Genomic DNA, 9,713 nt, shown 5'->3' on the forward strand with positions numbered 1-9,713 from the left:
AAAATTCAGTAACCTGTTATTCTCACGAAACTTCAGAAGAAAGTTACAAATCTTCAAGCATCTGTGTACCTTTGAAAGAGAAGATAACCCAAGCTGATTCTTCAGTGAATAAATCCTGTGCTCCAGCTTTAGCCGTAACTGATTGGCCAAGGTAACAGTGCACGACCCTGAGCAAACACTAATAGGCTGGATCCTGGGGAGGCAGAAAAACTGCTTTGAGAAGACTTACACCCAAAATCTGTCACTAGGGTACCCTACATTAAATGCACATGAATAGTCCCAATTAAATACTATTATCGGAAAAAATAAATGCTAGAATGGAGAATGAATTTAAATTCTGGAGTTTGAGGAATCTAGTTCTTATTAGACCTGCTATTTTAAAAGCAGTAGGATCCAGAATCGTAGTTCGGCAGTTCCCATCAACCAATGTAATTTGCCTGTGTCTGTGTAATACCTAAGCTTATCACCTGTTCATCAGATTTGGGGATCCTATGAAACTAGAAGAATAGCTAGTGTGATGTGCTACAGAATCAAGACTTAAAAAGGTCAATATATTAGAATAAAGGGCCAACTTGAAGAAAATGACCTTTAAAGGAGAAAGTAAAGATAGAACAAGATCTCTTGAGCCTCTACTCAAATCAGGTATTTTAGACTCACCATCTTATTTAACAAGAAAAAATGTTAAGCTTTACTAAAATAAGAAGACAGGTTTTATGATAAGGCTAATAAAAGTTAAGCCTCAGAGACCCTTAGTTGCATGGAGCCTTTTCAAAGCTGCCATGCAGAGCGACAGAGGTAGAGTTTGGCAAAAAAAAATACAGGGTGCCCAATTAAGTTTGAATTTCAGGTAAATAATGAATAACGTTTAAGTGTGTTCCAAATACTGAAGGAATTCTCTATTTTTATTTGTTAAGTAGATCCTATACAAAAAGGAATTGGTCACCTGAGACTGGATGTCCCCATCTCCATCCTTCTGGTGGTCTTAGATCTATAGAAGGTATTGACATCTGCCACCTTGACCTCTACCTCCACCAAGTCCCAGAGGCAACCTTGCCCCAGGGGGAGAAAGATATAAATGAGATTCTTCCCTGATCCCCCATCAAAAGCCAGTGCATGACTTCATGGCATTTCACCACCTCTTCCCACTCTCTAACCCCCTGCACCAGTGTCTGGGTTGGGACAGGACACAGTGGCAGCTAGGATCTGGCCAACCTAGAAATTGCAGGAACATTAAAGGAACATTAAAGCTGAGATCAAGGAAGTACAGTCTTTTGACTCTGCCCCTTGAAGACAATACCCCTAAGAAGTTATGGCTGGGGCTACATGTGCAGTGTTACCAATATGGAGTCATGAAGTTGAAAGAAACTGCTAAGCTATTGGTAACTTTAAAAAGAAATTTTGACCCATCGTTCTAGTGAAATGGTTGGATTATCTTTCTATTCTCTCCATGGAAACTATTACAAAGACATTGGGATAGGACAAGACAACCAAAAAAAGAAAATAGATAGTCTAGAGGCATGTCCGGAGATAAATATTAATTTTCTGGATTTGCACTATTTGTAGTATTTGCCATCTTTTATATATTTGTAACTTATTGTAACTTCTAATTCTAAAGTATTTTTACATTTAATTTTTATTCACAATATTGTCTGCATTCTCTTAAAAGGCTCTCAAACTTGTATGTGCTCTAGGTCCCACAAAGTCTGAATCAGTCCCTAGGAAACAAATAAAAATGGAGGAAACCAACATTTCTAAGAGTCTATTATTACGTTTCAGGTTGAGTGATGATAATGACAGCTAAGAGTTCTCTAATGGCAAGTGCTCCTTGAAGCGTTTAGCCCACTGCATCATTAAATTTAATCCACATATTAGGAGAAAAGTACTCTGAGTATTATCTCCATAATATAAAGAAACAGGGGCTCAGAGACATAAAGGACTTTGCTCAGGTCATGCATCTATTAATTGATGGAGAGAAAATCCATTCAAACAACACATTTTCTCATCCTCCCCGTCTCTTCTTTTCTTCCTCCTTTTCTTCTTCTTCTTTATTTTCCTCTTATTTTACATTGGAAATCATTTCCAGGGGGCAATTAATACTGGGACCTAAATATGCATTTGATCCTTTATCATTCAACTAATATTTTTATGGAGAATATTCCACATAAGGTAACACAAAAATTACCCTAATCCAAAAATGTTTACAGAGACATTTAAATATCTTTCATAATACATGTATATAGAAAAGCCATTAGCCAATTTTTGTATTGAGCCCAGAAATAATTCTGTGATTTTATTTTTCACCGAGAGTGGATGACCCTGTGGGCATGTTTTGAGGAGGGAATTGCCTGTCTGAGAATGGCTCCATCATGCGGCATAGGTGAGCCAAAAAAGGGGTGAGGACAGCACTTAGCTGTGTCATCCAGGCTTCTTCAGTTAAGTGAGCCAAAAATCTTCTTGTTTTCCTGAGCCAAATTGGACTGAGCTTTCTGTCACTTACATCCAAACAAATCTTGACAGGTGTAAGTTTCCAAAGGAAAAATTTACTATTCTGAAGTCAGTAATGGTTTTTGTAGCCAATGGGATGGACATTTTTTCTACTATAAATCCTACCTAAAGTTAGGAAGACTAGATCTATACAAGGTTTAGGTGAGGTCAACTCAGCAACTGCTCACTCTTCACTCAAACGTTCCACCTAGATGAACTTCTCTTCCACAGGTGTCATCCTACCATCAAGGCAGTGGTAGCAGCTCGGTGACTTTTGGCACCTGGGGGTGCATACACATTCTCCACAAAACACCTGATGCAGAAGGTGGATGGAAAGGCCTCCAGCAGGGACTGGGTGAAGGTGAGGATGAGTCCAGCAACACTGAGGACACACAGGATGATGAGAATGAAAGAAAGGAACAAGGCCAGAGTAAACGTGTAAACAAATGCTTTCAAAAAGGGGGAAAATTTGAGATCCATAACAAAAAACATCAAGAAAAGAAATGACAGATTCTTTTTAATATTAGAAGAAGGGGGACTAAAAAATTAACAGATTAAACCATGGATCAGAAAATTGCAGGAAGTGGTTAAGCTTAAAGAGAAACTTCATGGTACCGATGGAAGCAGAGTGTGGAACTATGGACAGCGGAGACTCAGCGGGTTGGGGGCGTGGCTTCTGGGAGGATGCTTAGCGGGTACAACATTCACTGCTGCAGCGGTGGGTGCACGAAAGGCCCTGACCTCACTACATGCAATGTATCAAGGTAGCAAAATTACACCTGTGAATATATACAAATGAAAAATGAGGAAATAAAAATATCTGTGGTACCAATAGTTTATAGCAGCTACTTTATAAAGAGAAACCTTCACAGTTTCAAAAGGCTATATAGGCACAGTGGCTCATATCTGTAATCCCAGCTACTTGGGAAGCTAGGAAGATTCCTTGAGCCCAGGAGTTAGGGGCTGCAGTGCCACCAGCTTAGGTGGCAGAGAAAAAGCCTATCTAAAATATATACATAAATATGTGTATGTATGTATGTGTATATATATATATATATATACTGAAGGATAAAAGAACATAGTATAAAAAAACTCTATGCTATACCAAATCTTTTTAATTTCAAAGTTTTTAAGCATTGGTTTGAGATGAGAGTATATTTCAGTGATAATTGATAATTTCATAAATGTTACCAATTTATGGACAAAGTTATACAATAAAAAACAGGACTAAAACACAGAATGGTACAAAAAAATAAAGTGTGGTTTCTGGATGGAAGGTCAGAAGCTCCCAGGCTTAGATGATCTAATTATCTGTGGAGCTCTGACAAGAAAAAGCACAACTACGGACATTTCACCTTCCAGTACTTTCCCTCTTTTGCCCAATTTCTTCAACATGTACCTCAAACTTTTTCCATTAAGTTCTGCCAAATGTTAGTCAGAAATGTTGTGGTAATGTGCCAGGTAGTTTATTCCTTGACGCGAAAGTGTTCGAGTTGTGAGGGGCCGTGGAGCAACAAAGGGTTAAAGTTGGTATGGCAGGAACTCTGAGATGACACCAAGATTCCCCATGGTCATGTTCTATATTTCCCTAGTCCTTGAGTGCAGATGAGACTGAATATGATAAACTTCACTCCTATAATTAGGTCACTTCATATGGAAAAAGGTGAAGTGATTTTTCAGATGTAATTAAGTCCCATGTCAGGTAACTCTGAGTTAATCACAAGGGACATTATCTTTGGTGGGGCTGACTCAATCAGGTATGTCTTTTTAAAGGACTGAACTCTTCCTAAAGGCAAGAAATCAAAGAGTAAGGGCTAAGGAGGGCAGGTGGCACCCCAGGCATGGAGGGGGACATGTGGAAGGATGCTGAGAGTAGTCCCCAGTCAATAGCAAGAAAACTGAGGCTTCTATCCTATCATCCCAAGGAACTGAATTCTACCTACAACCTGAATAACGTTGGAAGCAGATCATTCCCTAGTCAAGCTTCCAGGTGAGAAAGCAGCAGCTGGCTGGCACCTTGATTTCAGCCTTAGGAGAGTGCCAGACACCTGGCCCACAGAAACTCTGAGATAATAGATTTGTATTCTTTTAACCAGCTAAATTTGAGTGAAACTTAGAAATCAGGCAATTTCTCATGCAGCAATAGAAACTGATATAATTGGGAAACTCAGTTGCTATTCTACTCAGTCGCTCAGAAAAATCTTAATGACTTACTTCCGGCTCTCTGAATCCAGAGGGACAACTGAATTGGAACTAAGACTTAACGATATGCACTAAGAGCCTCATTCTGTAACACAGCCTTGATCGTACCTCCCTGAACCGCTTAAACTCCTCAGGAAAGGGTGTTTGCAATAAGAACTGAAATCATTTTGTGTTACAGATGATTAAAAGAACGTTTAAAGTGCATTACAAAGATTACGTATTCCCAATTGAAAATACTACAGTTGAAGTGGCCACTTTGATATTACAAAAGAAGGAAGGAGAGATGAGAGGAAGAGAGAGGAGAAGGAAGGAAGAAAATGTCAAAATCCATGAAGTGGAACCTGGGAAAGTGACTTCCCATTATTACATGTCTCAAACTAAATTCTGGAATCTCTTGAATGCCTAAACAGTATAGTTTTTATTCATAAGAATATTTTTACGGGTGGAGTTTTTCATAAGGGAAGAAAAATTTTATCTGTTTTATGTATCTAAAAAGCAAATTCTGTTCTTCTCTTAAGCTGCAGTAGGACTACTTTTACTTTCCTATTTAAGACACACTTAACAAACTGGACCACTTAAATACAACTTTGGTTAAGTTGCATATTAACAGTTTTGACTTCTGCAATGTTTTATAAAACCAGGTGATACTGTCACCATTGTGAAGACAATTTGGGTGGGACTAGCTGGCAACAATGAAATACATCAACAAAATACAAATCTTGAATATCTGACAAGGGTACATCACTGTGTTTCGGGAGCTACCATTTTTGTCGAGCCAGGAGCTGTATGGAAGTACATATGTGAACCATTGCTGGGAGCTACTGAGAACCCCAGTCTGTAAGATAACTTAAAGAGGTTTGTCCTGAGCTGAGCATATGAGACCATGGCCCAGAGAGCCACAAGCAGGTGGTCTCACTGCTGCGGGGCTACACTTAGTTTTACACACTTCAGGGAGAATGAATATTACAGATAAAGTCACAAATCAGTACAGAGAAGGTGTAGATTGGTTTGGCAAGAAAAGGCAGAATATCTCCATGTTTGGGCCATTACAGGTTATGGGTGGGTTTAAAAATTCTTTTATTTGTAATTGGTTAGAAATAAGCTGTGTCTAAAGGTCTGAAATATTTTATGTTAAGGAAGTTTGTTAAAGACAAGCCACAGAACACATAGTCAGACTCAGGTGATCGGCTGCAGGTGCGGTGAAAGCTTTGCCTTGCATGGCTCCAGGACTGTTAATAAGTTACAACGGGCAGCTCCAAGAAAGCCAAGGGGGTGGGGGCAGACAAGGCATGTCTCACCTCTCTTCTCATGGCCAGCATCTCAGCTGTAGGATATTTCTGGGGTCCTCTTAGTCAACACCCGGCTATTTCTTTGTTGCAATTTGGCTGGGGTCAGGTTTGAACCTGCCACCCTCAGTATATGGGCCAGCGCCCTGCCCACTGAGCCACAGGCACCACCCAAGAAATGGTATTTTTAATATTCCTTAACCTAATAGTCGTTACTTATACAAAAGTATTTTTATGTGGTTTTTTGGGGTTTTTTGGGTTTTTTTGTTTTTTTTTTTTTTTTGAGACAGAGCCTGAAGCTGTCCCCCTGAGTAGAGCGCGTGGCATCACAGCTCACAGCAATCTCCAACTCCTGGGCTCAAGTGAGTCTCCTGCCTCAACCTCCCAAGTAGCTGGGACCACAGGTGCCCGCTACAGTGCCCGGCTATTTTTTGGTTGCAGCCGTCATTGTTTGTCAAGCCTGGGCCAGATTCAAATCCGCCACCTTAGGTGTATGTGGCTGGCGCCTTAGCCACTTGAGCGACAGGCACCGAGACGTTTTTATTTGTTCTTATGTTTTGAGAAATAGGTTGAAGATTTGGGGTTGGGATGTAACATTTTATATTTTTAATTTAAAATAATGGGAACTAGATTTCCAGTCAATGTTTTCAAAGAATATCTGACTTTTATGAAGGAATTATTGATAGTAAGTCAAATTTAGGTTTTTTTTAAAATTCTAAAGAATGTTTAGACATTATTTCATCAAATATTACCTCTGCTTCATCTTCTCTCCAGAAATTCCAGGACTCTGATTAAACCTGGGGGAGCTTCTCATTCCCACCTCCGTGTCACAGATTCTCTTTCCGTTTCCTTCCATCTTTTATTCTGTGCTTCATCTGATACAATTTGTTTCTAATCTATTTACTAACTCTTGTTATCTGACCTGTAACATCTATCCATTGAGATCTTAATGTTTATCGTATCCATTTGTTCCTTTCTAAGGGTTCTATTTGGATCACTTTCAAATCCATACCACTTTTTGTTATTGTTTTTGCAAGTATCTTTAAGTTTGTATTCTGTCATTCTGTTGCTTTAAAGGTAATTGTAGTTTATTGTCTGTGACTGATTTTTTTAACTTGTGAACCCTGGTGGGTCTGCTTCTGTTGATTCAACTTGTTCTTAGTATCTTATTTCCCAGTGAGCCTGATTATCTTTGACTGTACAGTGGTCATTGTGTTTGCAAATTTATTTTTAAGCCTATTTTAACATCTAAAGAGAACCTTCATTCAGGTTCAAGACTTGATATGCATGTCCTTTTGATATGTTTCACACTGCAAAAGACACTTGAGGGGTCTTCTACTTCTGATTTACTCTAAGAGTGATACTGGAGTCCCACCTCATTGTGGAGAGAATCTATTAGCCTCTCATTTAAAGCAGACATAGGTATTCAAGTTCTGTCCTCACTAAAGAGGCTGTCAAAATAGAAGTTTGAGTTCATTAAAGTCACAAAAAATCTCAAGACAAAAGCAATTTTCAGGTTTTCTTATGATTCTAGTTCATGTTTTCCTTTGTTTTTGTTCAGTATTTCTTTACTGTATTGTTAGCTCTTCCTGGTCTTAAGAAGGATATTTAAATAATTTACATGAACTTTTTAGTCCTTTTCAGTAAAAGAAGCCTGCCAAAACTAGAATAGAAACTGGAAGTCTTTTTTCAGGTCTCAAAATACTTTAAAGCACTAGGAAAAGCAATCATAATATAACTTCATAATATTGCTATCAAAATGAAAATAGAAATCTATTTCAAAGGAGATTGAAATAGATACACTAGGTGTTGGCTTTTTCCTCACTAAAGTTTAGCTAAAAAGAAGCAGGTGAAGTAAAAATCCATGGAGATAATTTTTCTTGTTTTTTTTTTAATTTTAGTGGAGCTATGTCCCACAAATACCATGTCAAATCATCAGACCAAGAATGACTAAATTATAAGCATCACCCCATAGGCTCTTCTTCCTCCCCACCTTCCCTTGTACTTGAATTCGTGACTTTCTCTGAACTCCTAGAGAATTAAGGTTTTTAGCATAAATAAGCATTTACTTACAGAACATTAATTTTCTCCTAAATTCGTTTTTGTTGTTGCTATGGAAATTTTACTGGCCAAGTCATCGATTCCACATACTTACATAAAGAAAAAAATGATAAAACTTGTTTTTTTGATACTTTGCAGATAAGAAAACCAGTTTGCTAAATTTCTGGCTCCTTGGAAGCATGGCTATGCAGAGGCCTAAACTTAATCTGTGCACTTAAATAAAGCCAACAACAATGCATTATAATCACAAGGCTGTAGGAGGTAGAGAAGAGGATCTGTTCAGTAATTGCCCATTCTTTATCTTCCTTTTTAGCTCTGTAAAGAGTGATGCATCCAATCTGGGACGCCTTGATTTAAATTAGAGAAGAAATAAAGAGAAACATACTGAGTATGTTGAGCTGAGTATGTTGAAATACTGAGCTATCATCCCTTCATTGTGTAACTTTACTGGAAAAAGCAAAAGAGGGTTGTTTGGCTATTTGTTCCTAAAGCAAGGTTAATATTATATGAACAATATATGTGAGAAGGTCGAGGAAACATGTTTATGAACAGAACTTTTCATGTTGTTTACCTACATAGAAGTTCAGTGTCCCTGTGAGGATGTGGTTAGCCACTCTGAGACACAGGTGTATTGATGACCATTCTGTTTTTGTTTGTGCAAGATCTCCAAAATTCTATCTGTATCAGTCTATCTATCTATCTATCTACCTTTTATCAAACCACCAAATCAGCGTTTCTCAGACTAAGGAGTCTGCAGACATACTATCATAGCATACTCCTCTAATATATAGGAGAAATCTATTTCCTGATGATCAACTTGTCAAGAAAAGATCCTTCAATGGTAATAATATTGGGTGTCATTTTTATAATGCTTTATAAGCATTGTACTAAGTACACTATTTCAATATCTTTAATCCTGGAAGTGAGATATTAGTATCTCTATTTTACAGATGAAGAAGTCTTCAGGAGGCTAATTTGCAAGTACAAAAGAAGCCAACAACTGTTCTGGTTTGTGTACCGCCTAGAATTCAAGTCTTAGACTGCATAACAAATGTGCAGAAGTCAGGGAAGCTTAAGGCAAACTTAAAAACAAAAAGTCCTCAAACTGCCTCCTGAGTCATCCTCAGTGGCGTAAAGAGGCCTTGCATTTCTGGACAGAGATCTTTCTGTTTTGCTGTTAGCCACAGGCTTGTAATCAAGACAGCTCTCATTACTACTGTGGTAGACTGTATTTTTGTTCAAAATATCCATCCTTTTTCTTTGAGTTTCCCCTCTTCTTGGGAGGATTATATCTGTGGCTCTTTTGCATCAAATGTGGCCAGGTGACTTGTAGCACCCCTCCTTAAGGGGAGATTTCACCCTATTAATATATAGCAATGTGACTTGTCTTGACCAGTAATGTATGAACAGAAATGACAACAGAACCTCTCAAAGGCAACTCAGGGTCTACTGTGATCTCTTTTAATTGCTGTCTGAAGCGTGACAACAACTCCACAAGGAGTTGCACCATAAGGCTGATTATCCAAGTAAAGATGGTACAGAATATACCTGCAAACATGTGATGGACAAGTCATATCAGTGAGAAATTGTTCTTTATAACCACTGAGCTTTGAAGTCATTTGTTATCATTGGTTCTTTCAGTCTTGATTCCTTCAACTATAAGGTAAGATGATACTACCC

The sequence above is a fragment of the Otolemur garnettii genome, unplaced genomic scaffold (assembly GCF_000181295.1).
Source record: "Otolemur garnettii isolate 467f Iridium unplaced genomic scaffold, OtoGar3 scaffold00236, whole genome shotgun sequence".
In the NCBI taxonomy this organism is placed as follows: domain Eukaryota; kingdom Metazoa; phylum Chordata; class Mammalia; order Primates; family Galagidae; genus Otolemur; species Otolemur garnettii.